Genomic DNA, 25,508 nt, shown 5'->3' with positions numbered 1-25,508 from the left:
TGTAGAAAATATATCATTTAATTAAGCAACAGAGAGAAATATAATGTTTTTTTAGTGTAATTATATTGACGATGATCTAGGATATATGTTATTCTATATACAACCTTTGTTAATACCATATGTACAAAATAACAAGAGTGCTATACTACTATCATTAATCGAAACATGACTTAACTATTATTCTTCCTTCTAAGTATCTCAACCACTTCATTCCTAGAAGCCATTACACTTCTAAAAATACCTTCTTCTTCGTCTTTTAAACCCTTCAATCCATTTCTAACCACTTCCAGTCTTCTCTTCAATTCCATTCTATAGAGGTAGGGTACCAAAAAGACCTAAATACCCTTAAATAAGGCCCTCGAGTCAATCAGAAGTCCCTCATAAGGCACCTACGGAACATATAAACTATCCGCATAGTCAATTGAGGAAGAAACACTCTCATAGCACATGCGGAAGCATCATAGCACCCTCAGAAGTCATCCGCAAGAAGGAATAACCTTCCGCGTAAATGGCCACGAGGTAATGCTCCGGGACAGCTGTCACCTTCTAGAAGATTTACCAAGATGCTTTCTTGGGTAATATGTGATCTTTAGGCCAAATAGCCAATGACATCTGGCAAGGTCGTTATAACTGTGCACATGGCCAATATTCCCCCGATAACCAAATATAAAGAGACACGTGTCCAGGTTGTTATACATGCACATGCAACGTATAGGTTGAACCTATCACATAGGGACACGTGTCCAGACGGTTATTCAAGCATATTCTTAAGGGACAGCTGACCCAATCACCTTCCACATCCTTCGGCTATAAATACCCTCTCGATCATCATAAGGTATTCATTCACAATCACGGTACTCTCTCAATTTACTTAAGTACTTTATCTTCTCATCAGGACTATACTTATTCTCACGCCGGAGGGTGGTTATGGGAAGACCCCCCACCTCATCCTTCCCGTAACGAGCTCACGGTGTTACGAACTGATGCCATGAACCCTGGAGGTTTTACCTTGGGTGGTTCAACGGCTCGGGGTTGTTTGCTCAACAGGAGGACGTCACTCCGGCGGACACCGGAAACGTTGTTACACCGACTACTGACTTGGGGTACATCACAGCCCCAGGAGGTTCTAATAAAAAGAACCTAGAACGTATTCCAAGAGAAGTCCATCAAACTTAGTCAGATTTAGGTTTAGAAGAAGATTCCGGTGACTCTAATCTAAGAAGAGCTCACCGTCATAATCTCAGAACCGAAGAAACTTTGTCTCCGGACGAGTGGCTTAGTGTTCAGCAAGAAAGTTTAAAAGCGGAGTATGAACATCGGGTCTGGAATGAGCGTTTCCATGGCCGTACCTTGACATACGATGAGCCTCCCAGGAGATCAATTTCTCTTCCCATAAGAGGAAGCCACATCCAATACAGTTTGCCACCAGAGCGAAACATGAGCGAAACCCGAAGGTTGCGTCCCCTTCCCCGCATAGATATGTGGGTGCCATCATATGAGGACGAACTGGACAGGTACGACTCATATTTTCGGCCGGATGGTAGTTTTTATAGCGGAGATAGTCGTCTTCCTTCTTACGGAGGAACTAGCTACCCGCGAACAGTTGTCCGCCATGCGGAATATCACAGCAATGCTGATCATGATTTTTTGAAACCATACCGTCTGGAATCTTTTGCAGAGAAGTCGAAATTTATTCCAAGTATCGCACAGGCTTCATTTCCAGTAAACGCGAAGATTCCAACATCTGTTGGAACATATTATGGAATGACAGATCCTAGCGATCACTTGTTGAGATTTGTGGCAGTTGGGGGAGTCAGCGGTTGGACTCTTCCGTACTGGTGCCACATGTTCGCAATCACACTCATGGGAGCTGCGAGAGAGTGGTTTGAGAAACTTCCTGCTGGACAAATCAAAAGCTGGAATGATTTCATAGCAAAATTCTCCCAACATTTTAGTCAACAAAAGAAACATACTCGGGACCCTTCAGAGATATTAGATGTTACAAGGCGAAATAACGAGTCTATTGAGGACTTCATTACTCGTTTTACTAACGAGAGCCTTAATATCGGAGGAGTAAGTGAAGACATGCTGCGCGGAGCATTTTGTAAAAACGTCCACAGCGATGCCTTGATCCGTACCTTAACAGGAAGGGACGGAATGCCTGAGTCATGGGATGAAATCATGAAGGCATCAAAGTTGTTTGCAAGAACTGAAAAAACTCTAAGTTTCGACAGTCAAAAGCAGTCTCGAAGGGTCGAATTCCAAACTCCGAGACCAAACAGACAAGCTAAGGGACCAATATGGTCAAGACTTTAGCCAAGTGCAGAAACGCCTAAACCTTTTGATGCAAGATCTTTGATCGGCAACAAGGTAACTTTTCGGCTCGTTCCACCAACAGTTGGACTCAGTTATCAAAAACTCCCTCAGAAATTCTCACAACCGAGAATTTGACTTTCCGGAAGCCTCAACCAATACCAAGGAAGTCATTCCTTGATACTAAAAAACATTGCTCATATCATAATGATGTTGGACATAACACGAATGAGTGTGTGGCCCTCCGAACAGAAATTGAAGCAGCAGTTAAAAATGGTAAACTCGAACATTTGGTTAAGGGCGTATGAGCAGGGACTGGCAAACCTCCCGCAAAGGATAACCAGGGCTCAGCTAAAAGGCAAATCAAGGATCTGAATATCCACATGATTCAAGGGGGATATTCAGGTAAAGGAAAGAGGAGGGATTATGAGGACGAAGAATGGAAGAGTGAACCGGTGATCTTTCCTCGGATCAAAGGTGGTCCGTGTAATAAAAACCCACTGATAATTACTGCCGAACTTGGCCACTACCGGTCACAATATGTATTCTTCGACACAGGCAGCACGTCCGACATTATGTACGAACAGTGTTTCGAACAGTTGGACGATGAAGACAAAGAAAGACTACAGCCAATCCATGCTCCCGTCTATGGTTTCGGAGGAGAGATAATGCACCCGCGCGGTGTTATCACTTTCCCGGTCACATTAAGCGACAGAGTACGTTCGAGAACTGAAGAAGTAGAATTTTGGTCTTACCAGCAACTTCCAAGCATGACATTATTTTGGGACGAGAGGCGATTGGATATTTCAATGCCCACCCGTCCACAGCACATGGTGCAGTAGGAGTTCCGACTCGCACTGGTGTGGCGATAATTCACGTAAATCGGCATTGTTTTGCAACAGAAAGCTCAAGACCAAGCAAGGTCCCAAGACAGGCTCAGAGGACTGCGCCAGAGAAATGGATTCTCAATAAAAAGTTTCCGGACCAAACCGTAATAATTGGTCCGTCCATCTATGAAATCGTCCGAACCTTTCTAAACCAGCTATTGATCAAACATCGACATTTTTGCATGGCAGCCTGCGGACATGACCAGTGTCCCGCGGAGCATTTCAGAACACAAGTTGAAGGTGAATCCATTAATCACCCCAATCGTACAGAAGAAGAGAAAAATGGGCCCGGAACAAACGAAGGCCATGAATGAACAAGTACAAGATCTTCTTCATGCTGGGATTATAAGAGAAATCAAATACCAAACATGGGTAGCCAACCCAGTGATCGTTCCAAAAAGCAACGGAACGTGGAGAATGTGTATAGATTATAAAGATTTAAACAAAGCATCTCCGAAAGATTGTTACCCACTTCTGGAGATCGATTTAAAAGTAGATGTTGTAGCCCCATTTAAGTTCAAGTGCTTCCTCGATGCCTACAAGGGCTATCATCAAATCCATATGGCAGCTGGTGATGAGGACAAGACAGCATTCCGCACTGACCAGGGAACATTCTATTACAGAATGATGTCTTTCGGGTTAAAAAATGCGGGAGCCACATATCAACGACTGATGGATCAGGCCTCAAAGGACAAATAAGTCGGAATCTTGAAGTCTATATGGACCATCTGGTAATCAAAAGCACTGAAGAGGATCAAATGTTGAGGGATATCGAGGAAACTTTTGAAACACTGAGAAGTATCAACATGAAACTTAACCCAGCAAAGTGATCATTCGGGATGGAGGAAGGGAAGTTTCTCGAAGTAATTGTTACAGGCACGGGCTTTAAAGCTAACCCATACAAGGTTCAAGCAATAGCCCGCATGCCATCTCCCGAATCTCTCAAACAAGTTCAAACACTCAACGGCAGACTAGTAGCATTAAACAGGTTCCTGGCAAACCACGCTGCTAAATCTTACCCGTTCATTTCAACATTAAGGAATTGCCTCAAAAAGGCATAGTTCAGATGGACTCCGGAAGCCGAACAAGCATTCCAGGAAGTCAAGAAGTGTTTAATGGAATTACCCACGCTAACTGCTCCTCACGCGGGAGAACCATTAACACTATATTTGTCGGCATCTGACATTGCCATAGGGGCGGTCTTACTGACGAATAGGAAAAATGTTCAAACACCAATTTACTACGTCAGTAGAACACTATCGGACCCGGAAACAAGATATTCAATGTTGGAAAAGCTGGTTTTGGCATTGGTATATGCCGCCAGACGGCTCCGCAGATATTTCCAGGGCCACCCCATCAATGTATTAACCGGGTACAAACTCAAGAACGTGTTGAGTAAACCCGAGCTGTCCGAACGACTGGCGAAATGGGCTATCGAATTGGGTGAACACTCGATTGAATATAAGCCGAGACCAGCGATCAAGGGACAAGTACTCGCGGACTTCGTTACGTAAGTCCCACTGTACAAAGAACAAGAATGCCTAATCGAACAACAAACCCAAGAACCTCCGGAACAAGGGCAAGTTTGGTCATTGTTCACGGACGGAGCTTCCAGCAGCGAAGGGTCAGGTGCAGGCTTAAGATTAATCAACCCGGAGGGGCATGAATTTACGTATGCCATCAAGTTGGACTTTAAAAGTACCAACAATGAAGCGGAGTACGAAGCCTTCCTGGCGGGACTGCGGATAACAAGAAAGCTTGGAGTGAAATATTTAGAGGCTCGGGTGGATTCTATGCTAATTGCGGGACAAATAAACGGAACATACGAAGCTAAAAACGATGTCTTGGCTTCTTATTTGTCACAAGCACGGGTCTTGATTCGCCAGTTTTCCTCCTTCAACATTGTTCACATTAAGAGGAGCGAGAAAAAGTCGGCGGACGCTCTTAGTAAGCTAGCTTCAACGAATTTTGAGCATTTTGCAAAAGATATTCGTGTAGAAGTTCTAGACCATCCATCCGTTCCACAAAATCAAGTCCTGGTAATTCAAACTGGTGTCGAGTCTTGGATGTCACCCATTATAGCTTACTTATCTTCCGGAGCACTTCCAGCAGGAAAGGCTGAGGCTCGAAAGATCAAGCATAAAGCTTTAAATTACCAGTTGGCTGATGGTATCTTGTACCGAAGATCATTACTTGGACCACTCTTGCGCTGTGTAGACGCGGAAGACGCAGATTACTTAATCAGAGAAATTCATGAAGGCATTTGCCGATTACACGCGGGACCAAGAATGACGGTTGCAAAAATCATGAACGCAGGGTATTATTGGCCCGGCATGCACTTAGACGTTGTGCAAGAAATCAGAAAGTGTGATTCGTGTCAGGGCCATGCCCCCAACACCCTGCGTCCAAAGAACGAACTGATTCTAGTAACTTCTGCCTGGCCGTTTCAGAAGTGGGCTATTGACATTATGGGACCTATCCCAGAAGCCGCGGGACGAGTCAAGTTCCTGATAGTGGCCATTGATTACTTCACCAAGTGGGTGGAAGCCAAACCAGTCGCATCAATTACGGCTTCAAGCGTGAAAAAAATTCTTTGGGAATTTATCATTTGCCGGTTTGGTCTCCCGCAAGATTTGGTAAGTGACAATGGGACCCAATTTGCTGACAGTGGATTGCAAGCATGGTTGAAAGAACTCCAAGTCATTCAAACTTTTACATCCGTTGCTCATCCACAAGTATATGGTCAAATCGAGAGGACCAACCGAACTATCAAAGAAGGGATTAAGGCAAGACTAGGGACCAAACGAACAGGGTGGGTGGATGAACTGCCTCATGTACTTTGGGCTTTTCGCACCCAAAAGAACTCCAGTAATTTGGAGACACCCTTCAGCCTGACATATGGAACCGAAGCCATGATCCCCGCAGAAATCGGGATTCCATTTGCGAGAGTTCTGCTGATCAATGACAACGATCACGAACTCAGGATAAATCTGGATCTGTTAGAAGAAAGAAGAGAGCTAGCATTGATTCGTGAACACAATTACAAACGACAACTTGAAAAATATTACAACTCACGAGTCCAAAGTTGCAAGTTTGATGCGGGAGACTTCGTCTTCCGCAACAATGAAGCTTCCGGCCAAGAGCCTCTGGGCAAACTAGCCCCAACTTGGGAAGGACCTTACAAAGTCAAACAAGTACTAACAAAAGGTGCCTATAAGTTGGAGAGGTTAGATGGGACTGAGGTCCCTCGAACTTGGAACGCAGCACAATTGAAAAATTCTATATATAACAGTTTTGTTCATCTTTTACTTTTTAGGCCTGCGTGCCCACATAGATTAGAAAGATATGCAATTTCTTTTTGTAAGGCTTCTGCCCAACGAATACAGAATGTCAAGTTATTTCCATGACATTTTAAGATGTAATCTTTTATTGACAAAACCGAAGTTTCGGATAAGCACTTATATTATAGTACATAAGACAAAGTGCACCAAAAGAAACATAAAGACTTCTTGTTTTAGATCAAAAGAGATTACAATAAAGGAAGCAAGATTTACAAGATAGAAGTACATATACATCTACGGAGCAGCTTTTTCGCCTTCCGCAAAGTCTTCGGCGTCCTCATCGTCTTCCTCTTCAAGGTCTAGCAACTCCTTTAGTTGCTCGATGGTATCCACTTTATTTGCAAGTTCCGATATATGGTCAGAAAGAAAAAACTTCAAAGTATCAAACTCCTTGGTTTTCTCCTCAAGGATAGACATAGTATCCTTGCCGGCCAACACATATTCTTCGGGAGACAGGCCCTCGGAACCAAACTTATAACCCTCCTCAAAACCCATTTGTCGGCCCGCCTGCTCGGAGGCACGGAGGAGTATCGCAACACAATTCCCGAGGTCATCACTGTTGCGAACGTCGGAAATCACCTGTTAAGTCACACAAATATAAGTAAGAACGCATAAACCCGGATCACTTATATCGGTAATAAGACTCGATACCTTGGGAATCGCTGTCGATAAGAGCCATTTTTTATCCGCTTGAGCCCGGAGGAGATCCATTTTATGACCAGCACATTCCATAGCTTGGTCCCGACTCCTGGCATTCAGGCCAGACAAACGTTGATCTTTTGTCACTGAGTCGGCTTGAAGGGTCTTGATAAGCTCAGCCTGTTCATCCAGTCATTTCCGGCGAGCAGTCTTAGCCTCCTCAGCTGCAAGTTGCGCGGCTTTCGCCACTTCCATAGCCCGGTGACTATCTTGGGCGTCTGTCAGCGCCTTAAGAGCCTCTTTCTTGGCCCCAAGCAAGTTCCGCTCAGTCTCCTCCAACTCGTCATTCATAGCTAGCCAATCCCGGCGAAGTTCCTGATTGGTAGACACAGCGTTCGCCACATGATAAGAGTTAGAGTCGAACAGTTCTTGGCGGATGCGACGACGTTGTCTTTCCTTCTTTGCAGGAGGAATGCTCTCGTCGAGATATTCCTGACAGACATCCGCATTGCTTAGTATTGAGTTCCGCCGTAACGTCCATCGAGGATGATACAGAGCAATGTCCTCACCCACCTGAGAGGAGGAAGCCTGTTCCCCGTGTTTAAACACACCTACTCCACCCTGATCTCCAAAAATATGCTCATGATGAGATGGAGATGTGTGAAACTGTCCAGCTTCACCAATTTCTTTATTCTTAATAGGAGAAGAGTCCGACAAATCAATCGGCTCTTTAACAGTGTTAATTGGTGAAGTGGGTGGAGTCGGGAGTTCAGTAGCAGCAGAATCCTTCAGACCTGAAATAAGAACCTTCAAGTTATCCGGAAGCAAGGAATTAAGAAATAATAATAAGAAGTCAAGTTTTACCTTTCGAAACGTCATGGGCAGCAAGCTCTCGAAGCCGAGCACCCAGAGCCGGGACCTCAACCTTGGTCTTTTTCTTTTTCTTCTTCTTGGGCTCAGCATCGGAAGCTCGTACCTTCCGTTTCCCAGCAGCCTTGGAGGCACCTACCTCCACAGCTTGAGGTTCACCCTCAACGGATTGAGGACCACCCTCCTCACCTGCGAACGGATCGGTGATGGTCTTCAAATCTTGTTTACGGGTCAAACCTATAGACGAAAGTGGAAGGTTAGCAGCACCAATCGGTAACTCCCCCTCACAGAGTGATGAATCCTCGCTGGATGAAAGAAGAACTATCACTCCGCTTGAGGTAACGGCGGTTACAGGGCGGGGTTGAAAAATACCTTCGCATTTTTTGACAAATTCCTCACCTTGGGCGTACATAGCCTCGGAGACAATAGGCTCCGGCGGAAGGCTTGTGGAGAAAACAAAATTACTTTGTGTACGCTCCAGAAAGGGTACGTCACGCTGAGTGATAGGACGGCGAACCATCATGCCTTCTCTCGTGTCCACAAGCGTAGAGAAAATCGTACCTTCACCTACAAAAGAAAAACGTCAAAGAAAGAATACTAGGAACCAGGAGTATGACAAGTAAACACTTACTCCCATCGGAATTCTCGTAATATGGTTCCAAGGTAGGAAACGGCCACAATCGACTCATCCGGGCATGAACCATCACCCTTTCGTGAATAGGATGCATGGGCGTTGGCGTGCTGGTCAATGTGTCAAACCACTTGTGTCCCTCATATTCAATAACGGAAATTTCGGGTGCTGCGTCTTCCGGTTTCCGTTTCGTCATGGCAAAAGGAATGACATCTTCCCGAATCCAAAAGAACTTGGATTTTCATCCATGAATACTCCAGATCCATTCGAAACCAATCGGACCCTTTCCGGTGGTAGCAAAACCGTACCACCCATCACGATATGTCATTTTGTAGAAAATGGCAAACATGTTAACGGACGGTTCGTAATTGTGGGATTGGCAACAGAATTCGAAGTGACGAATCCTCAGCATCCCGAAAGGGTGGATTTGAGATAAATGGAACCCATACTTTCTTAATATGGAACGAACAAACTTCGTCACGGGCAACCGGAAATTACCCTTAGTGAAGTGGTCTAGGTATACGGCCATCTTCTTCGGTGGCGGTGTCGTTGCAATGGCCCCATGGGCAGGGCTGTGACATCTGCCCCGATCCGACCCGACCCAGGTACCCGTTTCTCTGACCCGATCTCTTTCTTTTATGATTTAATATTTATTTATACTTATATTTTACTTTTAATAATAATAATATATTTTCCTTCCCGCCTCTTTCTCTCTCTTTCTTTCCGCCGTCCCGTCCCTCTTCTTCTCTCTTTCCGCCTTCTTTTCCCTCTTGTCGCCGTCCCGCCCTTACGCCTTGTTTCCCTCTTTTTCTTCCAACTCTTTGCTTGTCCTTTGTTCCTTCCCGCCTAAGGTTGTCTGCGCAGCTCCACGCGCCAGACCCCTTACAAGGAATCCTGCGTGAAGACCACCTGTTTCAGCGATACGCGAGACGAACTCTTCTCGCAGCGCGCTAAGAATTGTAATTCTTCTCGCAACGCGCGAAGAACGGTAGTTCTTCCCGCGACGCGCTAAGGATTTGTAGTTCTTCTCGCAGCGCGCTAAGAATCGTAGTTCATCCCTCGACGCGCGAAGAATTATAGTTCTTCCCGCGGCGCGCTAGGAATTTTAGTTCCTCCCGCGGCGCGCTAAGAAATGTGATTCTTCCCGCGGCGCGCTTGAAATGTAGTTCTTTCCGCGACGCGTTAAGGTTGGTTCTGTCTGCCTTCGCGCTCGCGCTCTCTTGACCTCCTGTGTCTGCCTTCGCGCTCGAGCTTTCTCGCGCTAAACCCTTTGAGTTTTCTTCTGTTTAATCTAGCCGTTTGCTTTTGTGATGTCTTATCTTTTGAGCCGTTGACCTAATCTGCTCTATGTCTAAAAAGCCACTTTCGGCGCAGCATGCGCACCAACCCCATTGGTTGGCAGAAAAAGTGACTGACATAATCTTTTGAGATCTGCCTTTACCATGCTTGACCAGTACCTTTTTCTGAACCGCCCATGCCTTTTTACTGTTCCCTGTCAGCCTTTTTCTCTTTTTCCCTGCTGCCATATCTTTTGATATCTTTTGCTTTTGGAATCTTTTGCTTTTTGAGATCTTTTTCCCCTTTTCTAGGGATTGTGTTCCCTAGGGTTTCTCTATAAATAATAGTATTATTTTCATAACACTACACACACAAAACACTTAATCTCTCCTGTTCTCTTGCTCCTTGCTCTCTCTGCCGCCTCCCTCTCTGCCTCCGTCTTCCTCCCTGTTCTGTCCTGCTTTTCCGGTAATATATATATTATATATAATAATTTACTTAGTAATTATGCTAACTTGTAATCGAGACTTAAAACAATAATCTTATTTATAGGTTAACTTGTGCTTGTTTAAAGTTGGTTCTTGCTTTATCTTTCACCGCATCGTTTATCATGTGAGTAATCTCGTACCTAATCCCTTTTTGCTTTTAATGTTTTGGGATGTTCATGTGTTCGTACAAACTTGAGTCTTAACTTGTTTATGAACTTTAGTCGCGCAGTATCCCATGTGTTGAGGACGTTTACTTGGCTGTTTATTTGTATGTGTGCATCATTAACCGCTTTGTTCGGCCTATTCCGCAGTTTTCATGGATCCATTAGATGAACACGGGAGACCTATCGTTTACGGTTTTCTTTGTTTACACTTGCACAGATGTTTTCTCGTTTTTGTGCTCAATTGGGAGCACGGATTGAACTATGAACTATGAGCTATGATCTATCTAGGCTTGATCACAATCTGATTGCACCCTTGTTAAACACCAGACATACACGTGTTGCGCGCAGATTTATTGTTACCTATGTATTGTATTAAACTTGATTTCTCACCAACACGCAAGTGTTTGACGTTTATTTTAACACATGTTCAGGTTTGCAGTAGCTGTTTTGGAGCTTGTGGACACATAGGAAGTTTTCTTTATTTTGGACCTAGATTAAAATGTATCAAGACAAGTTATTTGTTGTTCTAATACTTTGCCTTATAATATGTTGATTTATGTTATCTTGTGTTTACTCTGCGCGTGCGCGAATGAATGTATTTATTAAATATTGACACCCAATAGTGTCACGAGTAATGAAACAATATGTGGCGCCCCGATGTATAATCCGCCTTTGGTCGGGGTGTTACAGATTGGTATCAGAGCTCGTTGACTTTAGGATAGGTGGTTAGACGTAACGGCCTAGAATACCTAAGAGTCCCTTCTCGCGCATGAGAGAAATCTCATGTTTGCGCGCTTATTGTTAATTACTCGTTATTTATGAATATGCTCGCGCTTGCGCAGTATATGATTTTATGTTTTATTTCGCGATATTTCGATTTTTGTTGAATTTTGATTTTTATTGATTTTTCTTACATATTCGTTTGTTGGGATTTGAAAATCCGAAAAGTCATGGTGATACATGAATAGTTGATTTTCAATTTCCATTTACGATTATGTTCTGAGGTTGGAGACTTGAAAAGTCATGGTGATACATGAATTGTCAACCTCCGATACTCATTTTCTTGTATATTTTATATTGAAGATTGAAAAGTCATGGCGATACATGAATCGTCAATCTCCAATACTCGTTTGCTCGTATATTTTAAATTGGGAATTCGGAAAGTCATGGTGATACATGAATTGTCGATTCTTGATTCGAATTTGTTACCTTTATTAAGTCTGCATTTAGGGTCATTTATTTTACTTTAACTTTTGACAGTAACTGACTCCGTGAAACCAAGCTTTTCGAGGTTATACTTTGCGATAAAACTAAGATATTAACTAAAATTAAAACTTTTATAGAATGCCTCCGCTATCAGCTCGCCATCTCAAGAAGAAAGAAGCCGCGCGCAGACGTTCGCTGCAACGTTCCCAGGAAATGGCCGCCGCAATAGCCCAAGCTTTGAGCCAAAACAATACCAACACCTCTGGTTACAACATTAAGTCCTTTAACGCGGGTAACCCTCCAAAGTTCACAGGTCTTGAAGGAGCCACCGTGATGCTCCAGTGGCTTGAGAAAATAGAAAACACTTTCCTCCACACCCAATGCCCCTCAGACAGACGAACCCTGTATGCTTCCAGTGTCCTGGAATCTAGAGCGCTTACATGGTGGAATGGAGTAGCTCATGCGCGTGGCGCAGAAACTGCTTCCAACATGCTCTGGGAGGAATTTAAGGAAATTCTGACGCGAGAATTCTGCCCTCCCAACGAAGTTAAGCGCTTGGAGGAAGAATTTTGGAATCTTAAGCAATACAGTGGCGAAGCGCGCGAGTACGCGACGCGTTTCCATGAACTAAGTTTGCTGGTCCCTCACCTTGTTACCCCTTCCCGCCGAGCCATAGAGAAATTCCTTGGGGGTCTCCCCATGGAAATTCAAGATTCTGTATGGGCCAGAAACCCAGTAACCCTCTCTGACGCCATCAAGTTGGCCGCTGTGCTCAGCGACAACCATGTCAGAGCAGGAACCCTGTTCCTGCGGGGAACAGAAAAGACCAAACTCACCAAGACTGCCCCTGAACCAACAGAAACCAAACCTGAACCCTCAAACCGTAACAACCTCAAGCGCAGGCGCAAGGCCTATGCGCTTACCAACCCGCCCATTGTCCAGCAACCCATCTACCAACCTCCAGTTTACGCGCCTAACCCACTGACAGCCTACCCAACACCTCCTGTAGTCCATAACTATGCCTTAACCAATCCCGCACTCACTGCCCCGCCACCTAAGAAACCTTACACAGGAAATCAACCCTTTTGCCCAACCTGTAGACTTCACCACCCAACCCAAACCCCGTGTCGACAATGCAACCGATGTGGCCGCGTTGGTCACTCTGCCGAATACTGTAGAGTCCCTCCCGCCAATCCAATTGCGCCAGCACCACCAGTCTACCCGCAGAACCCACAACCAACCTACCAAAACCCACGACCCAGGTCGTGCTATAACTGCGGTGATCCCAGTCATTTCCGGAACGCGTGCCCAAGGCTACAAGTTCAGATTACGCAAGCGAATCCGGTGAACCAGATTTCAAACCAAGTGACGCGTGGACGAGCTTTTAACATAACCGCGCACCAAGCGCAAGCGAATAATGACGTAGTTAATGGTACATTTTTGCTTAACGGATTTTATGCTTCTGTACTTTTTGATACTGGCGCCGATCGAAGTTTTATCTCTCGCGCCTTCGAGCAGAAGCTTGCGCGACCGCGCGATAACTTAAAAGAAGATTTTTCAGTTGAATTGGCTAACGGTGAAACTGTTTTAATTAACTCGGTGATTAAATATTGCACGCTTAACCTTAACGAAAACGATTTTCTGATCGACCTCATCCCCATGCCTCTTGGAAGCTTTGATGTTATCATTGGTATGGACTGGCTTACGCATAATCGCGCCGAAGTTATTTGTGCCAAGAAGATGATTCGCATACCTCGAGAAAATGGTGATCTTCATATCTACGGCGAGAAACCCTCCCGCGGTCTTAAACTTATGTATTGCGCCGAAGCCCGAAGGCTCATGCGGAAAAGGTGTATTGCATTCTTAGCCCATGTGGTTAAACCCGATGAAGGAAAGAAGAAGCTTCACGATATCCCTGTTGTGCGTGATTTCCCTGAAGTTTTTCCTGATGATCTTCCTGGTATCCCTCCCGCTCGTGAAGTCGAGTTCCGTATTGATCTTGTCCCTGGTGCTTCCCCCGTAGCTAAATCTCCTTACCGTCTTGCGCCCGCTGAGATGCAAGAATTAGCAAGCCAACTTCAAGAGTTGACTGCTAAAGGATTCATTCGCCCTAGCTCTTCGCCCTGGGGTGCTCCGGTGTTGTTCGTTAAAAAGAAAGATGGTTCGTTTCGCATGTGTATCGATTACCGCGAGTTGAACAAACTCACCATTAAGAACCGGTATCCCTTACCGCGTATTGACGACCTCTTTGATCAACTCCAAGGTGCCTCTTGTTTTTCCAAGATTGATCTCCGCTCTGGCTATCACCAGTTGCGCATCCGCGATGAAGATGTTCCGAAGACTGCTTTCCGTACTCGCTATGGCCATTTTGAATTCTTGGTCATGTCCTTCGGTTTAACCAACGCACCCGCCGTTTTCATGGATCTAATGAACCGGGTGTGTAGGCCTTTCTTGGATAAATTCGTGATTGTGTTTATCGATGACGTTCTGATTTATTCTAAGACCAAGGCCGAGCATGAGCAACATCTTCGGTTGGTGTTGCAAAAGCTTCGAACCGAGCAGCTTTATGCTAAGCTCTCCAAGTGTGAATTTTGGTCGGATGAAGTACAGTTTCTTGGCCATGTTGTAAACAAGATGGGTATCCATGTCGACCCATCCAAGATTGAAGCAATCAAGAGCTGGTTGACGCCATCCACTCCTTCTGAGATCCGTTCCTTTCTGGGCTTAGCTGGTTATTACCGGCGTTTCATTTCGAACTTCTCGAAAATCGCTTTGCCTTTAACAGCTCTAACGCACAAAGGTAAACCGTATATTTGGGGCTCGAAGCAAGAAGAAGCCTTTCTAACGCTCAAGCGTTTGTTGTGTGAAGCTCCTGTTCTTGCGCTACCTGAGGGTAATGATGATTTTGTCGTGTACTGCGATGCCTCCAACCAAGGTCTCGGTTGTGTTCTTATGCAACGAGGCAAGGTTATCGCTTACGCATCAAGGCAACTTAAGGTTCACGAAAAGAATTATACAACTCACGACCTCGAACTTGGTGCAGTTGTTTTTGCCTTGAAGATCTGGAGACACTACCTTTATGGTACTAAGTGTATCCTCTACACTGACCATAAAAGCCTTCAGCATATCTTTGATCAGAAGGAACTTAACATGAGGCAACGCCGATGGAACGAACTCATCAGCGATTACGATTGTGAGATCCGGTATCATCCTGGTAAGGCTAATGTGGTAGCCGATACGCTCAGCCGAAAACCCTGCCAGCTTAACTGTATTTTGCCGCGCACCCAGCTTCACTTCGCGCTGATTCAAAGCAACCTTGAATCGCGTATTCGTGACGCGCAGCGCGCATCCATCAGTAATGGTAACCTTCGCGCCGAGTTAGCGTGTGGCGCGGAAGCGCATTTTGTGCCCAATCTGAGTGGAATTCTTTGTTATCTTAATCGCATCTGGATTCCCTGTGATGAGAATCTTCGCGCTGATATCCTGAGTGAAGCGCACAAATCTCGGTATTCTATTCATCCTGGCGCTGATAAGATGTACAAGGATTTGCGCATTACTTATTGGTGGCCCGGTATGAAAAAGGATATTGCTGTGTTCGTAGCTAAATGTCTGACTTGTTCTAAAGTGAAAGCTGAACACCAACGCCCATCTGGTTTGCTCGAACAACCAGAAATTCCTACGTGGAAATGGGAAAGTATAGCGATGGACTTCATTACCAAGTTACCTTTGACAGCAAGCAAACATGATAGCATTTGGGTAATAGTGGATCGTTTGACTAAGTCTGCTCACTTCCTGCCCATTCGTGAAAACTACCGTGTTGAGCATCTCGCGCAGCTTTATGTCAAGGAAATTGTCTGCCGCCATGGTACTCCTTTGAGCATCATATCCGATCGCGATGGCCGTTTTATATCTCGCTTTTGGAAATCTCTCCAATCTGCGCTAGGAACTCGCTTGGACATGAGTACGGCATATCATCCTCAGACTGACGGTCAGTCTGAGCGAACTATTCAAACTCTTGAGGATATGCTCCGATCTTGTGTTCTTGATTTTGGAGGTAATTGGGATTCACACCTGCCTTTGATTGAGTTCTCTTATAATAACAGCTATCATTCCAGTATTGGTACGGCCCCATTTGAAGCACTTTACGGTCGTAAGTGCCGCTCCCCGATTTGTTGGAGCGAAGTGGGAGAAGCTCAAATCACAGGACCCGAACTTGTTCAAGAGACAACCGATAAAATCGCCAAGATCCGTGATCATCTGCTGACTGCCAGAAGCCGACAGAAGAGTTACGCAGATCGTAGGCGGAAGCTTCTCGAATTTCAAGTTGGTGATCTTGTTCTCCTCAAAGTGTCGCCCTGGAAGGGTGTTGTCCGCTTTGGGAAGAAAGGTAAGCTTGCTCCTCGTTATGTTGGTCCATTCAAGATTCTCGCGCGTGTAGGAAAAGTTGCCTACAGACTTGACCTGCCGCCCGCGCTCAGTAATGTGCATCCAACGTTCCATGTATCCAATCTCAAGAAGTGTTTAGCTGACGAGAACCTTCACATTCCACTTGATGAAGTTCAAGTTGATGAAACTATGCATTTCGTTGAGAAGCCTGTTGAGATTATGGATCGCGAGGTAAAACAAACCAAGCGCAGTCGTATCCCTATCGTGAAAGTTCGCTGGGAGTCCAAGCGCGGAGCCGAGTTTACATGGGAAAGGGAAGATCAAATGAAGATCAAGTACCCGCACCTATTCTCTGCGCAACCTACTTCGAGATAAATTTCGGGACGAAATTTCTTAAAGTAGGGGAGACTGTGACATCTGCCCCGATCCGACCCGACCCAGGTACCCGTTTCTCTGACCCGATCTCTTTCTTTTATGATTTAATATTTATTTATACTTATATTTTACTTTTAATAATAATAATATATTTTCCTTCCCGCCTCTTTCTCTCTCTTTCTTTCCGCCGTCCCGTCCCTCTTCTTCTCTCTTTCCGCCTTCTTTTCCCTCTTGTCGCCGTCCCGCCCTTACGCCTTGTTTCCCTCTTTTTCTTCCAACTCTTTGCTTGTCCTTTGTTCCTTCCCGCCTAAGGTTGTCTGCGCAGCTCCACGCGCCAGACCCCTTACAAGGAATCCTGCGTGAAGACCACCTGTTTCAGCGATACGCGAGACGAACTCTTCTCGCAGCGCGCTAAGAATTGTAATTCTTCTCGCAACGCGCGAAGAACGGTAGTTCTTCCCGCGACGCGCTAAGGATTTGTAGTTCTTCTCGCAGCGCGCTAAGAATCGTAGTTCATCCCTCGACGCGCGAAGAATTATAGTTCTTCCCGCGGCGCGCTAGGAATTTTAGTTCCTCCCGCGGCGCGCTAAGAAATGTGATTCTTCCCGCGGCGCGCTTGAAATGTAGTTCTTTCCGCGACGCGTTAAGGTTGGTTCTGTCTGCCTTCGCGCTCGCGCTCTCTTGACCTCCTGTGTCTGCCTTCGCGCTCGAGCTTTCTCGCGCTAAACCCTTTGAGTTTTCTTCTGTTTAATCTAGCCGTTTGCTTTTGTGATGTCTTATCTTTTGAGCCGTTGACCTAATCTGCTCTATGTCTAAAAAGCCACTTTCGGCGCAGCATGCGCACCAACCCCATTGGTTGGCAGAAAAAGTGACTGACATAATCTTTTGAGATCTGCCTTTACCATGCTTGACCAGTACCTTTTTCTGAACCGCCCATGCCTTTTTACTGTTCCCTGTCAGCCTTTTTCTCTTTTTCCCTGCTGCCATATCTTTTGATATCTTTTGCTTTTGGAATCTTTTGCTTTTTGAGATCTTTTTCCCCTTTTCTAGGGATTGTGTTCCCTAGGGTTTCTCTATAAATAATAGTATTATTTTCATAACACTACACACACAAAACACTTAATCTCTCCTGTTCTCTTGCTCCTTGCTCTCTCTGCCGCCTCCCTCTCTGCCTCCGTCTTCCTCCCTGTTCTGTCCTGCTTTTCCGGTAATATATATATTATATATAATAATTTACTTAGTAATTATGCTAACTTGTAATCGAGACTTAAAACAATAATCTTATTTATAGGTTAACTTGTGCTTGTTTAAAGTTGGTTCTTGCTTTATCTTTCACCGCATCGTTTATCATGTGAGTAATCTCGTACCTAATCCCTTTTTGCTTTTAATGTTTTGGGATGTTCATGTGTTCGTACAAACTTGAGTCTTAACTTGTTTATGAACTTTAGTCGCGCAGTATCCCATGTGTTGAGGACGTTTACTTGGCTGTTTATTTGTATGTGTGCATCATTAACCGCTTTGTTCGGCCTATTCCGCAGTTTTCATGGATCCATTAGATGAACACGGGAGACCTATCGTTTACGGTTTTCTTTGTTTACACTTGCACAGATGTTTTCTCGTTTTTGTGCTCAATTGGGAGCACGGATTGAACTATGAACTATGAGCTATGATCTATCTAGGCTTGATCACAATCTGATTGCACCCTTGTTAAACACCAGACATACACGTGTTGCGCGCAGATTTATTGTTACCTATGTATTGTATTAAACTTGATTTCTCACCAACACGCAAGTGTTTGACGTTTATTTTAACACATGTTCAGGTTTGCAGTAGCTGTTTTGGAGCTTGTGGACACATAGGAAGTTTTCTTTATTTTGGACCTAGATTAAAATGTATCAAGACAAGTTATTTGTTGTTCTAATATTTTGCCTTATAATATGTTGATTTATGTTATCTTGTGTTTACTCTACGCGTGCGCGAATGAATGTATTTATTAAATATTGACACCCAATAGTGTCACGAGTAATGAAACAATATGTGGCGCCCCGATGTATAATCCGCCTTTGGTCGGGGTGTTACAAGGGCGTTCAGCCTCCCACTCCGAGGGGAAACCGTATACATTTTTAACATCCTCGAAGTCTTTTTCTTTAATATCACATCCAACTTCACTAATGGTGGGAGAATTCCTTTTCTGAGCAGCCATGGGAATCAAGTATTGAAGACAGGTGTATGAGAGCAGAATTCTCTGATTAAAGGGAAAAATTTGTAAGTAATAAGAATGGTTGAAGACATCAAGGCCTATTTATACTCATCGCAATTAATGCGACCGTCTGACTAACAGAGGAGAGAGAAAATAAGGACCATGGGATGATGGACACGTCAGGCGGGAGAATCGAAAAAGTGGTTACAGGCTGTCAAACAAACGTCCTGTCAGCCCCCGCCCAAAATTTTCTCTCTGCCAAGTCACCAGTATTTTCCATTCAACTTACACAAATCTAAAATTTGAAGAAAGATATTTTGCAAAGATTCCTTTCATTAATATCCAAAATGGTGATTACAAAAGCATGAAAAGAAAATCACAAGTGTGAGTTTTGACACATACATTTACCCTATGGATCCTAAGGCGCCGTGCCTTCCGGAGCATTCTGGTCCGCATCATCAGCCTTGTATCACTCGATTGGTCATCATCAGACTCATCGTCAGACTCGTCATCAATGTATACCCGCAACTGCTTCACTCCATCTTCAGACAAGGCAAATTCCGGAAGCATATGTTGCAGCGGAAAGACCAAATTATCATATTCTTGAACCCGCATGTCAAGTTCTTGCTCCTCTTCAAGTCCGTAAAGAGGATGGCTCTCGACAGGTTGTCCGGATTGGGCAAAGGTCAACCCTTCGTTAAAACCTTTCACCCGGCCAACCCCTTCAGAAGCAGTCGTCAAGTTCACAAAGCAATCTGTGAGCTCCGTACTTCTCTTAACATGACGGATGACCTATAGAAGTGGTCCGTTAAACATCATAAAAAGAAGTAGACAAGGAAATTAAACAATATCCAAGAAAAAACTTACCGAGTCAAGACCGCGGGTGTGGAAATATCGCCTCTCCTGATAAGCGCGCTCCGCCCAGCTACGAAGTTGTTGCAATTCGACGGAGGCGCGGTCACTAGCTTCAGTGTGAGACTGCAAGAGAGAGTCGTATGCGGACTGCATTTCGACAATAGTCTTGTCTTTCATCTCAGATTGTTCTCCTTGCAGTCTTAAAGCTTCCTCGAGCTCTTGAATCCGGGCGTTTTGTTGAGACACTTCATCATGTGCCTTCACCAATTCATCCTTTTTTCTTTGAGTTTCTGCTCGGGAAGCTTCAAGGGTGGCATTGTACCTCTCGCAGGCCTCCTTCCACCGCTTAGCAGCATCAGCATTCCGCTTCTTTTCTTGTTCAAGTGCAGCCTCAACATCAGATTGTTTCCACCTAGCTGCACTCGCCGCTTTGCGGTGCTCCTCAGCCTCCTTTTTGGCAGCTTTCACTTATCGGAAGCAGCACCAAGCTTACCACCCATTGTCCGCCACTCCCGTAAGATGTCCTAACTACAGGCTAGACAGTTAGTCAAGGAAACGGCTAAGTCAGAATGGAGTTCATCGCGGGAACGGGTCAGCTGGTATGCTTTCTCAGCCGGTGGCATGCAGTGTTCAACAAAAATCAAACAAGTCTTGGAAGAAGTAACCCGAGATCCGTTGACAATGTCCCAAGACGGGACAAACAAATCATAATCTCCCCCCAATTGAACGTTCTCCAAATACTGGGAACTAGATGTCCCGAGACGAACAGGAGTGGAGGAAGATTGTTGAAACCCACCTTGGGTGGAACCTCCCCCAGCTTCATGGACATACGGTCCAGAAAAGAAATCATCTCCCCCACCCGATGAGAAGGATAAGGAGGTATGATTAAACTGAGGAACAGACTGGGGAAAAGTTTCATCAACCCTAAAACCTCCTGAAGTATCTTCAGGATTCTCTTGTTGAGGACCAGTGGCTTCAACATCTTGGAACAAATGGTCCAAAGACCCGGAGGTTATTGATTGAACGTTAGATCCCTCCTCGACTGCCTCAACAAGAGGAGTAACTGGTTTTTCCGTCTCCTTCTCCGGGGGAGGTGATGGTTGTTTCTCAAAAGTCGGAGTTGGCTTGGACAGCTTACCAATCACCGGACGCTCAGCAATAGACGAGTCTGCATAAGAATACCATAGTCAGATCCCATTACAACGGTTGACAAAAGTTAGCAGGTAAAAACTTACCTTTTACTGTCCCCAAACGCTCCGAAAGGTTGGGTGGTAATGGCTTCCTCGGTCGGTGCGTCCGGTGCTTCTTCATTTTTGGTTCCTTCTCGGCATCCGCAACACTGGTGCCCGCGTCACTTGCCTGGGATGCACGAAGGGACCTCTTCCGGTACAGCTCTGCCAATAAATGAGAAACAAATGAAACTTCAGGAGCATCATCTGAGCTTTCCTCCTCAAGAATGGCAGAATCTTCACTTGGAATGACGATTATCCCGTCGGAGGTCAGCATGTTAAGAGAAGGAGGGTTTAAAATGTACGCACCTGTTTCAAAGATAGCTTCCGAAACAACTGGTTCGGCACGTACTTTAACCGGAAAGAGGAAATATTGTGCAGTCTTCTCCAATATAGGCGTATGCTTCACATCGCGCATAGTTTTACTCACGCAGCCCTTGTCATCCTCAAGCACGTTCAACATCAGACCAAAACCTGAAAGCAAATAACAAACGTCACCAACAAAGCCTCAAAAACACGAAAAAGTAGAAAAAATAAAAACATTAAGACTTACGGCCGTTTAATTCAATGAAGACAGGCTCCATGAAAGGTGAAGACCACAACCGGCTCATTCCCGCCCATACAAGGGCCTCCTCGGGAAGTGTCCGCATCGGAGTGGGTGATGCGGTCAACTTGTGGAACCAGTCACGCTTCTCGTGAGCGGCTGGAGCGATATCGATCAGGGCGCCGTTCGGAGAACGACGAACCATGACCTCCGGTATTACATCCTCGGAGATCCAGAAGAATCTTTTCTTCCATTCCTTGGAAATTTCTTCGGTCATATTGCCGATAATCCTATCCGGCACACCGTGGCAAGTATACCATCTGTTCCGATTCACCATCTTATAAAATACAGCGAACCGATCCAACCGAGGAACTAAGTCGTGTGCTATACACACGAACTCGAAATGTCGAATTCGTATGACAGCACGCGGGTGAAGTTGGGACAAGTGAATCCCAAATGCCTTAATCACCCGTTGGAAGAACTTCGTAATAGGAAGACGGAAGTTCCCATGCTCAAAATAATCGGCATATAGTGCCATCTTCCCCGGAGGAGGAAAGCTGGCTATAGAACCAGTAGAAGGGAACTCCGGTCCCCACTCCGGTGGAATACCATAAGTCGTAATAAGCTTTTGGTATTCCCCTTGGTCCCAACAGACTTCTATCTCATCAACCTCAGATTGCGCAGGAGCCATTGGAAACACTTGGTAAAAAATGTTTGGATTAGTTCAAAGGAATTAAACAGAAAGAAAGCAAATCCGTAGTCAAGATTTGAAGGCGATAAAACTTCGAAAAGACGTTAACTCTCTCTATTTATACTCACCGCAATTAATGCGATGGGATATGAACAGTAGAGAGAGGAAAAACCGGCCAGTAACATATCGCCACGTCACGCGGGAAATTCGAAAAAGAGAAAAAGTTGTACAGTCGGGTACAGTAACAGCCGTCAAAAACGTCCTGTCACCTGCACACGCGCCTGCGAGTGGTCAACTTGTCCTTTTTCATGATTATCCACAAACAACAAAAGATATTTCCCACCAACTTGCAAAGTCAAAAACCCCCAAATCCATATCAAGTCCAGAATTCCATCCGCATAAAATACTTCACATGGAAGAAACACTGGACTGGGGGACTTATAGAGGTAGGGTACCAAAAAGACCTAAATACCCTTAAATAAGGCCCGCGGGTCAATCAGAAGCCCCTCATAAGGCACCCACGGGACATATAAATTATCCGCATAATCAATTGAGGAAGAAACACTCTCATAGCACATTCGGAAGCATCATAGCACCCTCAGAAGTCATCCGCAAGAAGGAATAACCTTCCGCGTAAATGGCCACGAGGTAATGCTCCGGGACAGCTGTCACCTTCTAGAAGATTTACCAAGATGCTTTCTTGGGTAATACGTGATCTTTAGGCCAAATAGCCAATGACATCTGGCAAGGTCGTTATAACTGTGGACATGGCCAATATTCCCCCGATAACCAAATATAAAGAGACACATGTCCAGGTTGTTATACATGCACATGCAACGTATAGGTTGAACCTATCACATAGGGACACGTGTCCAGACGGTTATGCAGGCATATTCTTAAGGGACATCTGGCCCAATCACCTTCCCACATCCTTCGGCTATAAATACCCTCTCGATCATCATAAGGTATTCATTCACAATCACTGTACTCTCTCAATTTAAGTACTTTATCTTCTCATCAGGACTGTACTTATTCTCACGCCGGAGGGTGGTTACGGGAAGACCCCCCACCTCATCCTTTACCGTAACGAGCTCACGGTGTTATGTTTTGCAGGATTCACGTCATTGGACTTTGGAAATTGTGTTCATATCGTATTGAAAGTTAACCGTATACTACTCTGTGGATTCATCGGATCTAGGACCCATCGGTGGGGAGTAGATCCCTGTTTCTTCACATTTCACATTCCACTCAGAATCATCAACTCCACTTGAAATAATCAAACCAACACTCTCATTCACTCCTTCAACTTCCTTCACAAATCCACCTTCCTCCATAAATTTCTTCCTGAAGACGGAATCCAAAGCCATCAACGACGAATCCACGAACACCATGTTTCCTGTAATCGCCATGATCGGCTCAACTTCACTCATTAATCCGGATAACACCACCCCACACACCCAAAATCCAGTACTTTTCAAAACCATCATAGCTTCATGAAATATCCATTCCTTCTCATTCCGAATTCTGTCTACATCGATTGCGGTTCCTTTAAACTCCATGATGGAATGATTATGTTTCTTGATCACTCTCATTCGTTCGATACCAAGAGCCGGAGATCGTTCCATGAGACTTAAAGCATGCGTAAGCGAAACCGAGCTGGTTCACATGTGAAATACAAGAATTGATAGAATTGAGAAGGTCTAATAATTTAATGGTGTAATCAAGATACTCATCAATGCAACCATCTTCCCAACTTGTCACCGAGTAATCTATCTCCACCATCAACTTTGCAAAAGCTTTGTTAATCATGGGTACCATTTTGAAACATTGGTGGATCCATGTTAATGACAAGAATTCGGATCCAACTCCAAGTTTCAAATTTTCCAATGCGCGGTTTAGGTTTTCGGAAACTAGTGACCTGAAAGCTTGTAAATAAGCCGAATTCGCTTCGGACATATGGCGGTGGTGATGGAAGAATCCAAGTTTGTTTAATTCGAGAATCATTTGGTTTGTGTATTTGGTGAGTTACATGGTGGTTTAAGGTTTATATAGAAATATGGGTTAGTGGTATTGTGTTTGACAACACTTGTTTAGTTTAGTTGTTTTATGAGTAGAAACCAGGAAGCTTGATGAGGAGATCTAGAAGATTTTTGACTTTTCGATAAGGTCAAATGTTGTTATCTGTTGGAAGCTTGTTTTTTAATATCACACGTTTTGGCGACCACTTGGTTGATTAGCATTGCTTGATTGTTTGTGAGGCACGGTAAGTATAGGGTGAAGAAAGTGTGCAACTCGTGATGTTACTGGTTATTAAAAATGTCCCACAATATATCAACTGTCCTCGAGTGTTACTAACCTATGGATGAGTGACTATGAGCATAGTTTTTTCTTGGGCAATTAAAGTAAATGTTTGAGCTTGTTGTGGGAAAAAGATAATTAACTGACTCAAATATATCAATGCATTTTGGGCTATGTGAATAGTATTAGCGGGTATTATATATATGGAATATGTTTTACATAGATTAAAAAATATTCGTAATAGGGAACGATTTGAACAATTACAACGAAAAATACAAAACCTAAAACAGCAGAGAATATTCTATGCACAATGGGAAAAAGTATTCACATATTTACATTAAGCCATAAAATTTACAATTTGGTATTTTAGATAAACTTAAGCAAATATAGATGTAGTTATAATGTGTTAATTTAAATACATTTTTATATGGTGAACTCTTAATTGCTAATATAAAAGTTTTAACTTTGTTATACGACTGATACTTTCCTTGTTTTCAATTTTAACAACAAAAGAATATATATCTTTGTCATCTTTGATGAGTCATGTATTTACCAACTATCGTAGCCTTGTAGTAGTGAATAAAAAATGGTTTAAGAAACTATATTGATGCATTATGTGAAAAACTCACGCTTCACAAAATATAGAAATTACACATAGTGTGATTATAGTAAAGGTTAGTGTCTTAAAACGGAAAATCTTCTTTTTGTGGTGAACTAAGTTTCCCATGAAGGCTACCAGCATGGGTTCTAAAAGCTAGATATCCAAAATTTCGGACAATGGAATTTTGTATCTGACACTTGTATCCGTAATCTCAGATATCGAAGTTGAACATCTGAATCTTGAGATACAAATTCTGTATCATCCAATGTGTAAACGGAAGTCAATTGCTTCACAACCCAAAGAGTTGTAGTTACACAACACAAATAGTGATAGGCCGTGAATAATTAAGTAATAATAAATTTATTTAAGGGTCACTTAAAAGTTAAAAGTAGTAACTCATAAACGTTCCTCAATCCAATCAGTATGTAACAAAGCCCAATATTAGTCTAGCCCAACCTTAAATGGGCCTTATAAAGTTTAAACCATATGGGCTAACTAGTTCTAATAATTAT

General features: G+C 44.1%; 1 pseudogene; it reads right to left on the bottom strand.

Moving 5' to 3' along the window:
- Positions 1-170: 170 nt before the first annotated feature.
- On the bottom strand, positions 171-24,101 carry LOC143575838 (protein BPS1, chloroplastic-like; annotated as a pseudogene).
- Between the last annotated feature and the right edge of the window lie 1,407 nt (positions 24,102-25,508).

This window comes from Bidens hawaiensis, unplaced genomic scaffold (genome assembly GCF_021521415.1).
Source record: "Bidens hawaiensis isolate Kalapana, Puna unplaced genomic scaffold, B.hawaiensis_p1.1 tig00027762_1, whole genome shotgun sequence".
Taxonomy (NCBI): domain Eukaryota; kingdom Viridiplantae; phylum Streptophyta; class Magnoliopsida; order Asterales; family Asteraceae; genus Bidens; species Bidens hawaiensis.
This window is presented reverse-complemented; position numbering and strand designations above follow the sequence as displayed.